General features: G+C 34.2%; 1 protein-coding gene and 2 long non-coding RNA genes across 7 annotated transcripts in view; 2 read left to right on the plus strand and 1 right to left on the minus strand.

Annotated features, from left to right (window-relative positions):
- The window catches only part of mam (neurogenic protein mastermind), a 190,537-nt gene that overhangs the window by 34,875 nt on the left and 135,738 nt on the right, over window positions 1-19,924 (plus strand). The gene's annotated exons all lie outside the window — the stretch shown is intronic.
- LOC149030784 (uncharacterized) lies at window positions 517-7,800 on the minus strand. The gene is made up of 2 exons (XR_016178323.1): window positions 6,943-7,800; window positions 517-6,258 (listed from the first exon to the last, which is right to left on the minus strand). It is a non-coding gene; the product is annotated as an uncharacterized LOC149030784 (long non-coding RNA).
- On the plus strand, window positions 12,146-14,048 carry LOC149030785 (uncharacterized). The gene is made up of 3 exons (XR_016178324.1): window positions 12,146-12,284; window positions 12,639-12,694; window positions 13,022-14,048. It is a non-coding gene; the product is annotated as an uncharacterized LOC149030785 (long non-coding RNA).

Below are 19,924 nucleotides of genomic sequence, written 5' to 3' on the forward strand. Positions count from 1 at the left end.
TGCCGGGCTATGCACCCTTCGTATTCAGGGGTTCTCAACCTTCTTATATCCTTCATACTTTAGCTTACAATGTAATCAAATATTTTACTTTCTTATATGGGAACTTCTTATATCCAATAATAAATCTTGAACAAAACTAACATGAACAATTCTTTTTCGGATAAAAGTATAATAATAAAAGTGTGATACGATGCATTATTATTATATATATTATTATTATTATTATTATTATTATTAACCTGTTAACCGAGTGGGACGTATAAATACGTCAAACGTATTGCTAGCGACAAGTACAAACCTTTCTTTGTACTTTATATATAAATAAACGAAAAAATATATATATTCCATAGATTTTTTATTTATTTTAAGCATAAATAGAGTAATAAATAATAAATAATATATAAATAATAAAAAAAGCTTATTATATATAAATATAAAATGGGAATTCCCTGCTGTTAACAGGTTAATATACCTGAACATATTTTCTTCGAATACATTTTAAAATTCAATCTTCACTTCCTAGTCCATTAATAGTTTTACTGATACATGTACATATAACGTATGAACTATTACTTCCTTTCGAAATACTCTTATACATTTATATTGATACAAAACATTAGTTTGACCATAATAATAATAAAAAAAACACACACACACACAAAAATCTCGTCCGATCTTGATTTCATTGATTGGGTGTGGCCGATAAAGTAATAAAGATACATTTATGTATAAAAAATTAGTTGGATCATTTGGATGTTTTTTGTGAGTGGCATTAACCTTGTCTATTCTCCGATGGCGATCATGGTGGCAGTAGCAACAGATATCTACGTAGCTATACGCGTTAACAGGTACCACCACCGGACAATCACCGCAATAATGGCTGAAGTTTCTTGTGCGACCGTTAGGTATGGAAGGTTGGTAGAAATACCTAGTCTATAGAGGTATGTGCGGTGTACGCTATAGGAAAGGTACCACCGAGTAAAGGCGCGGATAGATCTGCCGTTGTCAGCATAGTTCATTGCTTTCGCCGGAGGTGAATTCTACCTTCCAAGCCAAGAGAGAGGAGTGCCCGCAGGTTGTTGATCCTTTCTTCTTCTTCTTCTTCTTCTTCTGCTTCTTCTTCTTCTTCTTCAGCTTCTTCTGCTTCTTCTGCTTCTTCTTCGTTTTGTTCGTCTTCTTTTTCCTTCCTTCTTTACTTGGACTATACCACCCCACCCCACCCCACCCTCTTCAGCAAACCTTCTATATAATCCACACGCGGTGCAGCGTACCTTTACAAGATTATTACTCACGGATGACAGGTAAAAGGCGCGTGATCGCGCATGCACCACCAACAGTAGGTGTGGTAATCTTCCGATCGAGCATGCGGGTTCTTCTTTGGATTGGAGACGTATTTGTTGTTCTCCCTCTTATTCCAGTCTGACACATCGCACGATTTAAACCCTTTTTTTTATTTTTTTTATTTTTACAGATTGTCGATGCTTTTCTTTTATTGTTTATTTGGAATTATTTATGTAATTTAATTTTTTTTTTCCAATTATTCATAATATTCTTATCGTTTATTATATATTTTATATTATAATTTTATATTTAATATTAAATTATATAAATATAAATATTATATAAAATATAGAATTATAATAAAATATATAATAAATTATATAATTAATAATCTATAATAAATAAATATATATTATATTAATATTATTTTATTATAATTAATTCTAACTCTTTTTAAAATTTATAGTTTAGTCAAGAAAATGTAAACGTTTTAATCAAAAAATTCTAGATCCTTATCGATGACGTTATTAAAAGTATTTTTTCTTATGATTGTGTTAGTATGTATGTATGTATGTATGTACATTTTACTATATACATATAAGTATGTGCAAGTCCATTAAGGCGTCTACCGGATGCACTTCGACATCGCAGGTCGCAGTGTTGTACGTCGTCGTTTGTGACTGAAAGAGAGAGAAAAAAGGAGGTGCAGGGGTCGTAATCTGAACGTTTAAAGAGAAAAGAGAGAGAGAGAGAGACACATAGAGTTCGACGAGTTCGTCGCACAGACTTCTCTCTCTCTCTCTCTCTCTCTCTCTCTCTCGATCTACTCCAATTAACTTTATTAATACTTCCGCTTTCGCGACATAATTCGACTTACTTTGCTCTCATTAATTTTTGCAACGAATAATAATATATCTCTCATATTTGATTCGATCGCGTTGATTGTTTTTAATGAACACTTTAAATATTCAAAATATGATTTAATATAAATAATTTCAATTATATTTAATATAATCATTATGTATTTACAATATAAAGTATTCAAGTTGTCCAGAAAGTTCTTCAACTTTTGACGGAAGATTGAAATGCAATGATGCATGGTGTTTTTTTTTTTTTGCGGGGGTATATATTTATTAAATTATATTTAAGTGGCCAATGATTGTGAATGAAACAACCTTTCTTCATCTTTAAAGGGTAACCCTTAGAAAATTTTCTTCTTGCAAAACTTGTCAGATTTTTTTTTTTTATAGCAAAACAACTTTATGCCATTTACCGAGAATCGGCATGAAAACTTTCTGGACAACCCAATAATTTATTTTATTATACGTAATTATATATTAATTATATATTAATATTGAGATCTTTGGTAGGGGTGTGGTGTAGCAATTCGACCTATCTACTCTAATTTTGAATTTGGCCATCAGATAGCGTATAAAGGGGTAGAGATCCCACGTGTGGCGTAGCAATTCGACCTATCTACTCTAATTTTGAATTTAGCTACCAGATAGCGTATTCAAATGCTAAAGATCCCAATATATTTATATATTATAATATATATATTATATTATATATTAATATATATTTTATAATTACATTTTTAATATATATATATATTACATATGTATTTTAAATTTGAAAAAAAAAAGAAAACAAGATTATTTTGTCACCATTCAAAATGACATATAAAGAATATAAATAGAAATGAAGTTAGGAAAATGGCAATGTTGAAATTAGATCGGATCATAAGAGACACACACGTGCTTTTGTCGCGAAAGAAAGATTCGCGAGGGTGGTGATGGTAGTGATGGTGATGGTGATGGTGGTGAAGAATTCACACGGAAAGTGGACCCTCTCTTTCAAGATCGAGTTACTTCTTGTCCTTTCGTGGAATTTACCAGAGAATAAGGAATCGTGGATGGGACAGTGGAAAGGGTTGAGAGGAGTTGGTAGTTAATAGAAGAGGAAACTAAAAAGATAAAATAAGATTAAGAAAGAAGAAGAAGAGAAGAGGAGGAGGAGGAGGAGGACGAAGGGAGTCGTCGAGGTGCTGTAGAATGGACGGTAATTGCGTCTTGCACTCGCTCGTTCTATATGAGCGATCTCGAATGATTTAATGAATATGGCGGCCGGCATTCCCATCGTCGTCGTCGTTGTCGTCGTCGTCGTCGTCGTCGTCGTCGTCCTCGGGTCAAAACTCGATGCGTTCTTTCGTTCGTTTGGTCGAATCAGCCTCAGACTCAGCCTCAGCTTTGCGAAGACATATTATCCTTCCTAACCCCCCTTCCCTCTTTCCCTTCCTCCTCCCCTCACCCCCTATTACCCCTTTCCTTTCCATTCGTTCTTCTTTCTCTCGTAAAGCTAATGGTACGAACCGGTCATTGAGGACCAGTCGATAAATACCACGAGACTGCGTAAATCCACTTTGTCCCGCGTGTCTCGCACGCCAGGATGCGAGTTGCCTGTGCACCACCATTGAATTATGCCCTCGTACGTCCACGAGAAAAAGATAGAAAAAGAAGAGTCCTCTGAGAAAGGGAAAGAGAGACAGAGAGAGAGAGAGAGAGACTCCTTTTCTCTGAGTCTACTCGTCGATCGTGCAAAGTGCGATCCACGCGAATGCTAACTTCAAAGAAAAGAGAAAAGAACTGGGGAGGGAGGAGGGGGAGGGGGACAAAAAATCGCAGATTATACGTTTCTCGTATAGTGTCGTTTGTGTATAGTACCTTTTTTTTTTAATTTTTTTTATGTTGATATACGTTTGGAATTAAGGGCAGGATTTTTTCAGATATTTATTATTATTATCGTTATTATTATTTGTTTTTTCTTTTTTTTTTTTTGAGTTAAATTGGTAGCGTTGATTGAGTTTAACCACTTGCGTTATAAAGACGTGCCACGCACGTCGAGATGATTATTTTGTTTCAAAACTGTGTGCGACGTTGTACACCACATTGATAAACGTAGTGAACACGTGATAAATAGATTGATATTATTTTCATCATATCAAGTAATAATATAAAATGAAAAATAATAGTAAAGTCAGTGATATTGTTTCGACAAGTGTAATATTTTAGCGCACTGCATGCATCACCACAACGGTGAAATGAAATCGTAGCGCAAGTGGTTAAAATAATATTTTTCAGATGTTTCGAGAAACATTTGATTTATTATTATTATTTATTGAAAATCTTGTACACAATAATTCGTCTTAATTTAAAGACATTTTAATCTTATATAGTATAGTAATTGGACTCGAGTTAAGAAAGTCCCGCTTTCGCAACGTTTCACGCGCAATACGAATGCCACTGACGCTTTAATTTATCGATAATGCGTGAATCACGACGATCATCACGAGGTTCTTTCTCTATCGTGTTCAATAGAAAATAAGAATTTAACAAATTTATATATATTATACAAAACAAAACAAAAATAAATCTCATTTCTAAATATTAGATTTTATTTCAATTGAAATTTCTGTTGCTTTAGTAAAATGTTAATTTTTTAATCAACGTTACTCGTTCATTAGAAAAACAATGATTCTATTGATCGATAATCGTTTAAATCATTATCATCATACGTTTATTACACCTTAATCTTTTAACTTACCTGTTCATTAGACTAACCATTTACAAATGGATAAAAACATAATTACAATAAGAATGTGATAAAGATAGGATAACGCGTAACAATATGTACGTTCAATTCAGTCGTTATCTAATTGATGAATAATAAACCACGTATCTCATACGACATAAGAAAAGATCCAGCGAACTTGTTGATATATATATATATATATATATATAAGCTGCTTATTGGCTGCAGACGCAAAAGAATATGGGTATGATAATGTTCGGACACACAAACAATAGGGAGGACAAAGGAAATTTACAGCACGCAAACACGCGTCGTAAAATTTTATCATCCGATCGTTACCAACTTACAGTACATTTACATCGCGTTATACGTGTCAGCTGTATTACAATAAATATCATTTCTAATTTCGAATTAATATACTGAAAGAATTACTGTTTCCTTTAGAAAAGAGATAATTATTAAGAGATAAGGAACAACGTTATATTATTCTATGGAAAATGGAAAATACTTACCAACCAACTTACATATCTATGAAAACTTGAACATCATACCAAAAGATGAATCCACGATGCATGGAAAGGTTTTATCGTGTATTATAATGAGGGGGGGGAAAGAAAAAAAAATAAAAGTGTCAAGAGTTCATAATTATCATTTTCTTTTATCCCTCTGATTCCATGTATATGTAATGCTCGATCATTTCAATTTGTTCATAAAAAGATCTGATCATTCGACATCGAGTTTTCTGAAGATCGAAGTAAAACGTCCGAGGCGTAGATACGTGGATGCAGGCAATATCGCGATCGGAACGGTCAGTTCGAAGAAGAGTCGTCGGGAAAAGAAAAAAAAAGGAAAAGACAGGAGAGGAGGGAAGGGGGTGTGTGGGGGGAGGAGAATGAGAGGCCATCGCAAGGCAGGAATAATGAGATAATGATAATCCGTGGTAAGGCGAGTAGTAGTAAGCGCGGCAACGCGACTGCCGGGGCCCCGTGGCTTGCCCCTTTCGCTCCAACTATTTCGTTTCTTCTTACCTTCCAGCTCCTTCTTCCTCTCCTCCTGCTCCTCTCGTGCTGTAATTTTCTCCCACTTCCATAAGAACTTAACAGAGTACTATTGCCTCCCACTCCTTCAGCATGGTCAGCACGATATACCTCTCTCTCACGAGCGCGCGCGCACACGCTCGCGACTGAGTCAACCTGTTTTCATCCCTACCACCAGCAATATTACTACTACTACTATTATTCCTTCTATCCCTCAGACTCCCCTTCCCCATTTCCTTTTACTTCTCCTCCAACTCCTACTCCAGAGGGCAGTGCTATTGGCGCATGCGTACGTCATGGCATGCGTGCGTGCGACGACGTTCGTGTGCGCGCTGCTGCGCGCGCGTTCCTGTAATAATAATAAGAAGAGAGCGACTCTATGAGGAACCAACGGCCTCCGACCCGTTCACCCTATGCTAGGTGGAGCCGGTCTGATATTGTACCCTCAGTGTTTCTCATTTCACTCATTTTCTTAGTCATTTTTTTTAATAATCCTATCATTGTTTTTATTTAGATTGAAACATTCGTTGGAATTAGTTTCAATGTTAAATAGATATTTGTTTGGTCTTTTTTTTTATTTTTTCTTGAAATTCATTTTTTTTTTTCATAATGATTTTAGAATTTTTCATTTTTTTCATATAATTTCTTAACACGTTGAGCATCATGTCAGCCATCGGTGGCTGACACTAGACTTTCCGTTTAGGCCGCGTCGATCACGAGTGACTGACACGTTCAACTATTTTTTTTTTCAATACGAAGCTACTACGCCTGTGGCCTGACGGGAATTTCCCTAAGAATTAGCGTGGCGCTCAACGTGTTAACGTCTTTCATTTACGGATTTCATTAGATTTTATTACAAATTTACTTTTGATTTAAAAAGATGTCGTATGCGTTAATAGAAATAATATAAAGATGTGTGTATAGAACTGACCAATTGAAAAAAGAAAATATTTCAAGTTACAAAATCGAATATCAGTTAATTAAATATGACGCATTTAGAGAATCATATTGTACTTTGAATAAATTGATATACTTATGAAGGATGAGCACCACTGCGGGTGTGACCGTGAACGAAGAGGCAGGAAAGCAAGAGAGCGTTGTGGGGCAGTATCTCTGTCCTCGCCCTCTGCCTCCTTCTCGTGCCCTCCCTTGCCGCGATTTCTCCTTTCCATCCCCCACCCGTGCTACTCTCTCCTTCTCTCTTTTTCTCGCTCATTCGGTACGAAACGAAGTGGACACTCGGTGAGGCCGAGTCGAGTCGGTAGGAAAAGTAGTGGGGTGTTGAGGCACGAAAGGGGAAGTTGGCGGTACGCCGATAGTAAAGCTCCAGAGGAATATGAGGAGGGAAAGAAAGAGAGAGAAGTGTGTAGTGTGCTATGTGGAGGTTCGTTTAGGCTTTACGTGCCTCCGAAGAAGAACGGAACGGAACGGAACTTGTCGGTGGGGGTGGGTAGGTCACTCTGCAGATCGCCGAGAGATGACACCACCGCGCCCACACAATCCACCGTGCCGCGCCCGCAGGTGTAACACGTACCGTCGTCGCTCACGCGCACAAACACATATCTATATCTCCTTGTACACACATACACGCTAAAAGAGAAGAGGCAGCAGCCACAGCCACGCTCGCGATGCGTGTGCCACCCGTTGCCGCCTTCTGTCTTGCCCGCCCCCTCTCTCTTTTTCTCTCTCTCTCTCTCTCTCTCTCTTTTGTTTCTTTCCCTTTTACCCTTCTCATCTCATCCTCCTCCTAGTCACGACCCGGCACTCGAGTTGGTCGCGCGCGCGTTCGTGCGCGCGCGCCCCACCCCACCCCACTTCATTGGCCGTCGGCCCGCCGGAGATCCTGCGGCCTCGTGTTTGCTCTAGGAATACGAATACGACTACGATTACGCGGCAGCGGCTTGCCGTCACTGGCTGCATGCCGGCAACGTCGCAAATCCTCTCTTTCTCTCTCCTCCTCCTCTTCCTATTCCTCCTCCTCTATCACTCTTCCTCCCCACCATTGCCCCTTTTGCTTTACCGCCCTCCCTCCCACTTTTCCTTCATCTCCTTTCCTTTCCTTTCCTTTCCTATCCTTTCTTTTCCATCATTCCTCCTGTCCTCCCTCTCGTCGTCCTCCCTCTCTTGCTCTTTTCCTTCCCCCTTTCTACCTTCCTTCCTTCCTTCCTTCGTTCGTTCGTTCGTTCGTTTGCTACCCGTCTACTATTCGTCGTTTCCGTCTCGTGCTGCAAGATAGCTGCGCGTTGGCCAACGTGCGATACCGTCGTTCCATTACGAGGTATCGGAACGCGCAAATAAGAGAAGCGATACCGAGCCGCACGCTTTCCCTTTCCCTTCCCCTTCCTCTTTTTTATCTTTATTCTCATCCCCATCGTCACCCTTATTATTTCTGTTTCTTTTTTTTTTTTTGGAATCCTTTCCTTTTCCTCGCCATCACCCTTTTATCATGATTTTTCTTATTTTCAAATTATATTTAACGATTAGTTAGTATCTGTTACTTGCCGTCATAATTCGTAATATTTATTAAGTCCTACAATATCCTGTTTTCTGATATTTGGATTTTATTAAAGAAAGATATTCTTTATCTCGTAGCATAATACCTTTGGTGTTAACAACATGATTCGTTCGATATTAAATAAGCGAAGTGTTTTTTTTTTTTTCTTTTAGATATATGAATCTTGTAATTTACAGGATTAATATTAAAATGATATGAAGTTATTCTTTTTATCGAAACAAATAGTTATTCATTTCGGGATCAACGATCAGAGAATGTTTATTGAATGTATTTACATTATTTTGTTGTCTGCTATTCATTTTATTGCCAATGAAAGTTTAATATCGCAAAAGTTCAATTCTTCGTCGCGTATTATCAGCCAGTATTTATTCAGCTTCCGAAACGTCGATAATCCTCTGACACTCGTAACATGTAAATTTATAGTAAAATCAATCGCACAAAATCAATTATTTTGTAAATTGTTTTAATTTGTAAAAAAAAAAAAAAAAAAAAATAATGCAACAAAAACCTACTACGCGAATTTGTCTCGTGGCTTTTTGCAAAAGAAAATTTAGCGAATCATCTTGCGTTCATTTCTTCCCTTCTTCTTCCGTTTAAATGGGTCGTGTCATCGTTAACTTCCTACAGCTTACACGCCTATCCTATTGCGATCGGTACTTAATCACTTTCGATCGATGAAAAAGATCGATACTTTTTTACCGAATCACCCTGTATGATTATTTAGCAAGCATTTTGTATCAGATACTTCTGATCGATGTTTTCTCAAGGATTAGGAACTACTACTAACCTGAGCGTTAGAAAAATATGTTGTTTGTTATTTGCATAGATTAAGTCGACTAAAATGCTAAGTAACATGCAAATTAAGTTTGATATATATATATATTTCAGTTTTACACGTAGTTCTGTAATATATACAGTTTGTATTCAGTTGGGTTGATACAATCAGACTGAAAATGATTCTACGTAAAAAAAAAGTAACATTATATTTCGTTATCAACAAATTGTTTGCAATACCTGAGTTTCAAAAAATACAGATTTTTGAGTATGCCGTGAACGCAGAAGTCAAATTCACGAACCCTTTCGAAATTCTGGGCTCACGATGACTACATTGACATGTCATTTCCGAAACGAGAGGGTGGATAGGATACGGAGGAAATTCTCATGGCGGATTTCCAATATCGGAGTTTGGGTGGCAGCCCTATTGCTGGCACATCCTATCGGCCATTATCGAGGCTCGCGGTATTGGGCCCATGGCTCGATATTACGCCTTGTACCGTGTTAGCATAAACAAACACGGAATCGACAAAAGGTAGCGATGCGTATATGAACCTTCTGCTGTATATCTGTCTTTGTTCTCCAAATGGTAGAGGATCTTTGATTTTGATACTGAAAGATTCAACATTGATCGATTTAATTGCAAATATATATTTTCTTTCTATTTATACAGTGATTCAAACAATTGATCAAATGTTCTCACAGTGTTTCAATTTTTATATAATTGAACACAGGTTAATAAGATATGGAAGAAAATATTTGATTATAATACACACACACACACACATAGTTTTCGTAGTTCACATAGTACAGTAATAATTGAAATATGTTTATACATGTTAAACAAAATTAAATGAAATTAATCAAATTTGCACTATTATAAATTAAAAATGTTAAAGAAAAAATAAGAAACATTTTGGTGGATCAACTTTGTACAAGACTCTTTTTGAAATACAAAGATTATCAATAGTATTATTTTGGTACCAAAGTTTTGTTTTATTAAAAGTTACTGACCGACACAATTGAAATCATTTTGATAGGAGTTACGAAAATTGTTAAAAAACTAAAGTGAAGATATTCATAAGTATAGAGTTGGCAATTGTGCAGTCACATATTTATATAAAAATATCTATGTATATGTATATAAAGTGACGTTTTTCTGTGTTGGATGTGAATTTGAATTTATATATATATATATATATATATAAATATATATCATAGGTATATACATACTACTGGTCGAAATTAAACCGGATTTCACGGGGGATTAAATGGTATTTGACGAGCTATATGAGGATGTGCAACGGCGCTCCCTCTGTTTTGAATTTGGGCGTGAACGTGACAGTTGGTTTATACGATTTTCGGATTGATGGGCTCACCGCGCGAAATACCAGGAAATTACGAAAATAATTATTATCCGCGAGGTGGTGTACTGGCTGGCGTAGTGGCGTAGAACTTCGCGAGCCTGTTTCGATCGCGGATATTAACCGAGCGTAGAATTATTGGCTCGTACATACTCGCGATGCTTTTTCGAGCGGTCGCGAGAGAGTAGGAGGGAGGGTTAACGTCGATGAGGAACAGGACAGAGAGTTATAGGAATTTAGAGTTCGTTCGTTCTCGCGAATGAGTAACATTTTTTTTCTTTTTGTTTCAACGAATACAAAGGCGTGTGTGATATCACTCGATGAGCTAGCTGAACATGGTGTTATGTGATTTGAACTTTTACACTGGTGTTCACAAGTCGACACGATTTCAAACGAGAAATCAAATTCGTTCCGACACTATATCTGTGTCAATGGGTTTAGATAGATAGAGAGAGATAGAGAGAGAGAGAGAGAGAGTATCCTTGACCAATTCAACAACAAATTCTTATCAATTCTCTTAGCACATTAGTAATTTAAAGGGGACACCATCGTAACATTGATACATAATAATCTGACAGCATGATGATAGTAGTTTCATGAATAAAATAGGAATGGAAAGATTAGGAATAATTTTCAATTTCTATGTTTAGTTGCAATCTAGGATCTTTATTATTTAACGTGAGAACGTATAATCGCGTTTACGTTGAATATTGAAGCCGATCAAGGGATCACATTAATAGGTTCGCCATCGTATAGACCAACAGGGCCATTCGCGTGCTCATCGAGGAAGATTCACAGATTTATCGAATAGAGAGACAGTAGAGAGAGAGAGAGAGAGAGAGAGAGATAGGAGTCGCGGCATATTGCGTCGATGGTGATCGTGATGGCAATGGCGACGGGGTGTATCGTCAGTGAATTGTGTTGCTGAAGCGATATCCGCGTGGCCGATTCCGGACGGTTTCGTTGGTGCCAGCAGCGTAAGCGATGCATCAGCCTCGGCTGACCAATCCCAATAATTTACGATTATCGATCGAGCGGCCGGTGTTCAAATTTGCTAATTACGCAATAATTATACGGCCTACATTAGATGGCAGAGTCTAGCGTGCAGAACTATCGGTAGAGAAGTGGTAGTGATGATGGTGGGTAGTGTGCTGATGGTGGTAGTGGCGGTGGTGGTGGTGGCGGCGTTGCAAGCATCCGGGGAAACTATCGACCGAGCTAATGCGGAATCATCAACGCTCGAAGCGGGCCAATAGCAAGGCGACCTAGGCGTGTCAATAGTTCATAGCCCCTTCTCAGCCTGAAAATAAATTGACCTAACTGTTCTCGACCTTCAGTAGTTGAGCTAACGCATCCAATGTGACTATAGTTTTCCGTGCATCGAGTTCTGTTACGAAAAAGACAGAGAGCGAGAGAGTAGAGAGAGAGAGAGAGAGAGAGAGAGAAAGCGAGTGTGAGAGTATGAAAAGTGGGAGAGGGGGAGGAGGAGTATCATGGGAAGCGAGAGAGCAAACGAGTTAGGTGGAGAACGGGGCGGCGGATAGTAAAGCATGAGAGTAGCGTCGACGTACTTGCTACTTCGGTGCAATGGACCACGTCGAGAGGCTTGCTGGAACCGAATCTTGGTCTAAGATACATTATGTACACTACTAGCCTGAAGCGTTAATAACTTCGTTATAACATTAGGGCTTCATAGAGGAGAGTATCTCTGGAAATATCCTTGTGAGTCGTTTAGTCAGAAATGTTTGATCGTCTGACATTCGTGCAAGGCAGCTTGATGATGATCATTTTTTGTTTTTTGTTTTATTCTAAATTAACAAAAAATGTTACTCCTTTTTTTTGAACACACATAGAGAATATCGTTGAAATTGATGTATTAGTAGCTATGATAAAATGATTTTTTATATTTCAAAATAGGTCGGACAGAAAGAGAGAGAGAGAGATGTTATTTTAACATCAGTAGTTTAAAGTGTAAAGACTCAACGGTTCTTAGGGCATACAACTATAATAGTATGTTTTTTAACTGTCATAGTTGTGAATCTTTTCCTTTAACACGGGTATTCGTTTCTGTTTCAGGTAAGTTCAAAGTTAACGGTACTGTTCGCTACCTCCTATTTTACCGGACGATTGTCGTGAGTATATATATATATATGTATATATGTATGCCTATTTCGTAAAGAATAATATTTCTTGTGCACGACCTTTTACATTGGTCTTTTGTAAATTTCATAAATCCTAATTTAGAAATTTTACGATGAAATTTTTATTTTGATTTAACTCGTCTTTAGAAGAAAAAAACCAAACCAAAAGCAAAACCAAAACAAAATAAAACAAAAACAAAATAGTTAAAAGTCACATAAAATTTCGTTGAAATATGAATTATGAATAAAATAAACAAAATAAGAGAACCATGGGATAAATTACATTCTCCTTTACTCCCCTTATTTTTTTAATCTCAGCGGATTTACGAAATGCGGGAAGCGTTGAACTAGCGGATCACGTAGTCGCATAAATTGGTTCTCTCTCTTTCTCTTACTCTCTCGCAAGAGAGAGAGAGAGAGAGAAGAAGAAGAAGAATCGCCATAGGTTTCTCCTGGTCTTATGGTAGTCGTAGTAGTCCCATGAAATAGAGGCATCCATTCGTCTCTTTCCGTTTTCTTTGCGACGAACTCTACTTGTCCTCCTCGTCATATAACTCGTGGAAGAAGAAAAGAAAGAGGGAAAGGAAGAGGAGGTGGAGGAGGACGGAACGAAGAAGAGGTGAACTAACAGGATCGCAACAAGTGACCGACCACCGCGCCCTCCTTTCATTATTTCTTTCCCTTCCCCCTCCCCACCCCTCCCCTCCCCACCCCTCCCCGTCTCCCAGCCCCACCCCCCTCTTGTTCGATCTTTCCGCACACCGATCGTTTCCTCCCTTTCCGATCTATCTCCCGCCCCCTCTTCTCTCCACCTATCGATCGTTTAACTCTCTGTTGTTATACTTACTCCTTAAACCTTTCCTTCTCCACCTCCTGCACCTCTTCAAGCTCCTCTTTTTTTTTTTTTTGGTCTTTTTTCTTCTACTTTTCTTTTCATACTTTTTTGTTTCTTCAAGGGTCGATAATTTATTGTCGAAGGACCAAGCAAGTTTTATTGGATCCGTGGCGATCTTAGATAATGATCTTGCTTCCTCGACTTTGGTCGTCCTGATGGATAATGCGATTAAAAAATAAAATGTAAGGAGACCAAAAAATATCCTACTTTTTCTTTTTTTCATATTTATAATCAATCATGATTTAATGATAATACTTAAAGGTTTGTCGACACCATTAACGAGAGTGAATTACCTAAAGAGATTTCTCTTGTTCTTGGGAATAAAAATTAGAAGAAAGAAAGAAAAAAAACAGAAAATGGATATATAAAATTCGTATTTAATTTTTTTTATGTATATTTGACAAATTTTTGTGGTTATTGGTTAATAAGAAGAAAGAAGAATGAAATAATATTAAGTGTATTCAGTGTACGTTTATTTAATTATTAATTTATAATTTAAAAGATAATTTAAATTTAAATTATAAAATGATTTAAACTAACATTATTTATTATGTTATTTTAACTAATAATAATAATAATAATAATAATTTTAGTTATTTAATCAAATATATATTTATTCATAATAAATATATAATTTAAATAAAATTAAATAGTTTTATAATAAATAAAACTTATTATTAATTATTTAACTAATAACTATTATTAGTTATTTTAATATTTAACTAATAAATTTTAACTTATAAATATTATTAACTATTTAATTAATAATAATAAGTAAATCAGTATGAAATAACTGATAAACTTATTTCTTGTTTTTCAATTTAAACTTACAAAACAACTGTCATAATTATGTTCACATTTGATAACATTTGATTTACGTTTCGATTTGATCGACGACCAGTTGTTAAATTGCATTTTCGCATAAATGAAATGAAGAAAAATAGAAGAATCGATGCTTCGTAATATTCTTGTTGCAATATCGTATAAAGGAATTTCGTAAGTCAAAGTGAGAGGAACGTCGAAACGGTGAACGGGGTTTGTTCGAACGTTCGGCTACCTACAAGAATTTCGTAGAAATACGAACGGATATTTCAGTGTTTTGTGCCGTCCTCGCAAAAATTGTGCAACTTTCAGGATTAGGATCGATTCTAGTATATATATATATATATACATATATATATGTATACGCACGATTTGATACTACTCTCCATCGTTGGCAGTAAAACGTTGCGTAATGGTGTCACGTAATAACGACGATTCCGACCTTCTCCATGTTGTTCCTAACCACCCACCTTCATCTTCTCTTCCTTCCTTTTATTTCATTTTTTTATTTTTTTTTATTTTTTTATTTTTTTTTTCATGCTTTGCACCTCAAAGCATAGCTCTGCTATCGGGTAACTATGGTTACGTTCTAGAAATCCAAAACGTTTCATCTGCAAACTATCGAAGTACTTGTTTCGATGTAAATTCATCCTTTTGTGAAATTAGATACGTAAAGAAAAAAAAATTAGAGAGGGTGAGGGTAAGGAGGAGAGGGGAGGAAGGTTGTATTATTATTATTATTATTATTATTATGTTTTTTTTTTGTTTCTTTACGAGAAACGTATTCATTTAATTCATTAAATCATCTTCATTTTGATTGATAAATGTGCAACAACTTTTTTTTTTTTTTTTTGTATTTCGTAAAAGGTGTTTCAAAGAACGAAGAATCTCCTGGAAAGAGAAAGATGAAAAAAAAGAATAATTTTGGTTTGAAGGATAAATACACCGTTAGATTTTTATGCCGTTAGAAATGTGCATTCACATTCGTCGAATCATTTGCATCAGTACAGTACTACTTTGTCGTAAGTTGAAATACGCTTGCTTGCTTACTTACTTACTTACTTACTTAAATAATGTTTTCTCCTCACGCAATTATCTTTTGTTATAAAAGGAACTTTTATCTCACGGATAAAATGTATTTCTTCGAATATTATCATCGTGATTTTTTACAAGCTATCGTAAAACGACTTGTGTTGTTGTTGGTTTGCATAAAATAACTTTTTGGTGAATGAAAGAAATAAATGTGTTTGAAATACAAAGGAACATTGAGTGAATTTTTACGATAATCAGTCATTAATCTTTATGAGATACGTTTTAATCGATTTGTTTTTTTGTTGAGATAATAATCAAGAGAAAATTATACAGAAGTGTATATATATATGTATGGAAATAGTAAGCTATTCGATAATCGTCAAATATTCATTAATCGTCCTATTTCTCAACATTTTTCTTTACGACTGTATTATGTAATAAATTAATTGAAGAAAGAGAGAGAGAGGAGAAACAATAGGAAATCGTTTGAATAGGTAGTACAATGTTATTGACGTGTTTCTGATATAACTACTTTTCATTTTAATTCTTACGTCGGAACACGATTATACTTAAATTATGAATTTCAATTGAAATATCACGTTTACTTTTGTGATCTCGTTTAATGATAATTGTAGATTGAAAGTATCAAGATTTTTTGGATTTAATAGTTCAAGGATAGACGTATTATTAAATATTATTAAAATACTTTTGTTACAAAAATTGTATTCGTACAATAGTAGATACACATATATATATTTAAAAAAAAAAAAAAGGTAATATTAAATATTTTAATTAAATTTTAATTAATATAAATTTATTATTTAATATTATTTATAATAAATTTAATGTGTATATATTTTATATAAAATTAAAATTCATATTTTTTAATTATTATAAAATTATTATATATTAATTAATATAAATTTATTAAATTCTAATTTAATATAAATGTATTATTTATTTTTAATACTTATTATATTTAATTTAATATATTAATTAATTATATTTAATACTTAAATAATAAAAGTTTTGTTAATATTTTTATTTAATTTATTTCAATTTAATGAAATCAATTGAAATCAATTTAAGTGTCAAAAATCAACAATTAATTTAATTTTAATTTGATTTAATATAAATTTGGGGAAAAAAACGATATTCGAGAATAATCGATTAAATAATTTAGTAGATGAAAAAAAAATTATTAGTCCTTTTTTTATATTCTTACATAAGCCTATTAAATCATTGAAAATTATGAAGCATTTGTTCTCATACGAATCATCCCTGTCCTTGGTTACCGTCCCACAACGGCGTCATCGTTGTCGTCGTCGTCGTCGTAGTCGTCGATCGAACAAGTCGGAGTCGAGAAATGCCTGAAGGTTTTTGCCTAGGACAGTACTCCGACCTTCCCTTCTCTTCTCTTCTCTTCTCTTGTCTTCTCTTCAACAGTAACGCGTAACAACGCGATAAGTATACCAAACCAAGTAGAATACTGTCTTTACGAGATAGGCTTGGTAAAATACCTCACAGGTATTATAAATCCACCTCACAATTGTATTCACTGTAAAGTGAATACAATTTTGGTTATATTTAACAATTTTTCAAATTTTCTATTCTCAATTTTATTTATTTATATAAAATTTAACATGTGTGTGTGTGTGTATGTGTGTGTTCGTTGTGTGTTCGTTGTGTGTTTGAAAAGTTTTTTTTTTATTATTGAAGCCCAAAACTTTTCAACCTACGAACTTAGGAATATTAGATCGGGGATAGGAAAAAGTTGTTTCATATTTTAACACAAATAGTATATATATATATACACTAATATTATATTATTGTACTTATTTATTATTATTTATTAATATTATATATAATTTTATAATATAATAATAATTATATATACTTTTTTATATTATATATATACTATAATATAATAATTAACATAGTATAACTATATATATATATATATATATATATATATATATATACTAATATTATATTATATATTATATATTTTTATAATATATATAATATATTAGTATAATTTAGTATAATTGAATATTAGTTAATATATATATATATATATATATATATATATATATATATATATATAAAATTTAAATGACATATCTATCATCGAGTAAATTTGTTACAATTATTCCTTAATGAAATAATGCCCTTTTTTCTAGGATATAAATATACATACATACACACAAACACATATATATATATATATATATATATTCGGAGAATCTGTAGAAAAATCTAATTGAAAGAGGTATTCCCCGTATGCACTATTATTGCTTCTCACTATACACTGGAGAAAGGATATGTGGAAAGATAGCGGTAGGTTCTCTACACCACCCCCTCTCCACCCCTTCTCACTCTTTCGCTAGGCTCGCATCCTTTCATCTCTTTCTTTGCATCTGCATTCTCTTCGTTTCTCTACTTCCATCTCTTCCATTCCACTTTTGTCGTTGATAGAAGCCACGGATGGTGGAAGGGACTGAGACTGAGGGGGGAGGGAACTTTATAGACGATACAGGCTGATGTGTGTGTGTTGTGTTCGGTGCGCAGGTGAAAAAGAGAGAAAGAGAGAGAGAGAGAAAGAAAATATAGAGATAAAAAGAAATGGAAAAAGTTAGAGCACAGGTTGGTTGAGTGAGTGGGTGGGGATTGAAACGCGAACAGACCTTTAGGTGGGGACACGGTGAAGTACAGAGAGGGCTCTACGGTGTCGTCATGTGAAGGGAAAAAAAGGGAGTGGGGGGTGCGAGTTGACGATGGGGAGAGGAGTAGTAGAATAAGCGAGAATGTGTGTAAATGCGTGCGCAATATCGCCTAAGGGGGTGGTACGCGTTTTTCGTGCTTGGATTTCGCGCGAGTGAGTCAGCTTCCTGCATCGCGAGTAGTCACCTTCTTTCCGTTCATATTGATATTTTTTGATGTAATTATACATATATGTTATGTATGTAGGTAGATAGGTAGGTAGGTTGGTAGGTTGATAAGTAGGTAATACGTATAAGTGAGTTATATGAATGAAATCATCAAAATTAAGATAGAAATGAGTTTTTTCTTTTTTTTTTTTTAAGAAAAAAATATAATGTTACCAAATTTATGTTAATCAAGTGTTACCAAATTAACGTTAATCAAGTGTTACCAAATTAACACAATTTTAGGTGGTCCCAAAGGTTTCTTCTTTTTTTTTAGTAATTCCACGAATACTATATAGTATATTTTACCTATTACTATATTACCTATTACTATATATTATATAGTACAGTATTACTATATAAGTATAGTACTATATATAATATAGTATAGTATAGTATTACTATATTATATATATAAATTTGGTATATTTATATATAAAATAACTATATATACTATATTACAATATATATAGTATAGCTATACTATTTTATATATATTATATTATTAAATATATTAATATGTTAATATATTAATATATAATATATTTTATAAGTAAAATAAAATAATAATATATATATATAAAGTAATATATATATATATTATTTTACCTATTACAATATTACCTATTACTATACATTATATAGTACAGTATTACTATATATATAAATTTGGTATATTTATTTATAAAAATAACAAAAAGTATTACGCATGCAATTTTGTTAAACTTATCACCAAAAAAAAAGGAAATAATTTTTGGGGTCAACTTAATATTTTTTTTTTTGTTCATTCAAATGTATCAATTACAAACCAAATAATTTCAAATTTCACTTAATTCACATAAATATGAAAATTTTATTTCATTGTATAAACTTGAAAAATTTGTTTTCAACTTAAAATCGATATTTTAATTAGGTAACTGTAAATAATACTGAATTACAGAAATGATATGTATACATATACAGTGATGCTTTAGAACATTCGAAGATATTCATAAGTTGGTATACGTGCATTCCTACTTATAATTCTCGTTTAAGTATGCTCATTACGATTGGTTGATGGAAGAACGTGTAAGGGGTGGGAGGGAGGGGGGGGGTGGTTGGTTCATCGCGTTTCACATCGCGTACGTAAGCGAACGCGTAAATGCGCCAAATCGTCTTAATCGGCGGAAAGATTTGAGTGGAATCGACGTGTTTTATCTGATCTAAGGTAAGCCGTAAATAAATCGAGCAGTTTGGCTCGGTACCAATAATGTACGTGTAATCTTGGCTTATAACATTTAGGAAAGCGTTTTCAGTCGCGTTCATCATTTGATAAATGATTTAACGATACCATTACGACAATATCAAAATCGGTTCAGGTGTAATTAGTCAGATATAATTTATAGATGATTCGCTAGATAAAATTGATGAAGTTAAACTTATATCATTGATGAATTTCAATTGATATGATTTATTCACAAAATTGTTCTTTACATAATTTGGTTAAAGTAAAAAAGAATGAATTTTATCGAAGTCAGGAATCTTGTTTGTCAAATATTTTCTCGA

The sequence above is a fragment of the Polistes dominula genome, unplaced genomic scaffold (genome assembly GCF_049000335.1).
Source record: "Polistes dominula isolate Pdom_NZ unplaced genomic scaffold, Pdom_raw_medaka contig_24, whole genome shotgun sequence".
Taxonomy (NCBI): Eukaryota; Metazoa; Arthropoda; class Insecta; order Hymenoptera; family Vespidae; genus Polistes; species Polistes dominula.